Source organism: Talpa occidentalis, unplaced genomic scaffold, assembly GCF_014898055.3.
Source record: "Talpa occidentalis isolate TD23 unplaced genomic scaffold, MPIMG_talOcc4v2.1 talOcc4.16, whole genome shotgun sequence".
In the NCBI taxonomy this organism is placed as follows: Eukaryota; Metazoa; Chordata; class Mammalia; order Eulipotyphla; family Talpidae; genus Talpa; species Talpa occidentalis.
The window spans coordinates 50,348,072-50,349,553 of record NW_023601653.1 but is presented as its reverse complement, the minus strand read 5'-3'; the positions used below and the strand labels follow the sequence as shown (position 1 = coordinate 50,349,553).

Below are 1,482 nucleotides of genomic sequence, written 5' to 3'. Positions count from 1 at the left end.
GGACCACACTCAAGGTCTGATATCCCCAAATCCTTGTGAATACTTAGCATCAAACCACTTTTTTAAAAAGTTTATTTTATATATTTTTGCATCATTTTTCATTTTTGTACAATGTATGCATTTTCATCTTGGTTATAGTCCCCATACAATTTGGGGATCCTTCTCCCTTCTACCCACCCCCCCCGTAGTGTGTCTCTGGTTTATGGTTGTCTGTTGATTTTGATTTTTACTATATCATAATTAGTCTTTTTCCTGATCCCTTATTTAGGTTTTCTAAATTTGGGATTTTTCTTTTTCTTTTTGGCTTATTTCACTGAAAAATATGGAATGCTTCACAAATTTGGGTGTCATCCTTGCACAGGGGCCATGCTAATCTTCTCTGTATCATTCCAATTTTAGTATATGTGCTGTCGAAGCGAGCACTGAAACCACATTCTGTTTTGACAGCAGCCATCTAAATGCATGTGAAATGGTCCCACATTGCGGTTTCGAGCTGATGTTGAACATCTTTGACATGCTCCCTGGTCATCTATAAATCTCCTGTGGACCAAAGTCAAGTCCTTTGCCCATTTTTTAAAAATTGTTTACTTGCATATTTTTGGTTTTGGTGCCTGTGGACATAGATACAGTTTTGATTCTTCTCAAAAGATGACAGGAAATAAATCAAATCATTGAAAACCATAGCAACAGTTGCTATCAACTTAAACATCTTAGGACCTAATGCTTTTCACGCTCCAATGTGTATGTTCTCAGGCATGAAAAGAAATGAAAAGCTTTTAAAAGTCATAGTGAAATGAATTTTGAAAATCTTAGGAATCATTTCAGCATTGTAAATATATATTCTCTAAATCACATGTATTTTATATCAGAGCTAGCCCGTGGTGTTTGGGCCACCCTTCTCCAACATGCCTGGGATGTGGGTAAAGAAATAGCCCCCTTTTTCATGTTGAATCCAATTGGGCTTCTCAGTCTTCTCAACACAGAGCTCACCCATCACACTAAGGCAGCACACCAGACGAAGCCCACTGGCCATGCTGTCCTTGAAAACACTTCCCACACATGGTGGCAAAGCACAAGTCCTCCCACAACTACACCGAAGCAGGACTGGTTCGGAGTCCAAATGAGCACACGGTACTAAACCCACTGAGAAGCCCTCCCAGAAGGACACCCACACACGGGTTGATCCATCACTCGCCCCAGCAATGTGGCCACACTTTTTTTTTATTACACTGTTCTTATTATAAACTATGAAGCTAGATGTTGATGACGTAGGTATTTGAAATGTTGTAACAGGTCTCTGGTATGTCCCATAGAAGGATCACTTATTATACTGCTCTCAGTGGTCTGAAAAATGTTATTCAAGTGTCTTGTGGGATTTGGTCTCCACAAACATTGTAATGGTTAAATAACAAGAACATGTGTTTTAAAACAGGAGATTACTCTATCTTCGAACTGGGGATGAAATTTCCAAAGTCTCAGAAA

The 1,482-nt window shown here is 39.1% G+C and overlaps 1 non-coding gene across 1 annotated transcript; it reads right to left on the bottom strand.

Moving 5' to 3' along the window:
* Positions 1-316: 316 nt before the first annotated feature.
* Positions 317-423, bottom strand: LOC119248546 (U6 spliceosomal RNA). Its single transcript, XR_005125969.1, has one exon. It is a non-coding gene; the product is annotated as a U6 spliceosomal RNA (small nuclear RNA).
* Between the last annotated feature and the right edge of the window lie 1,059 nt (positions 424-1,482).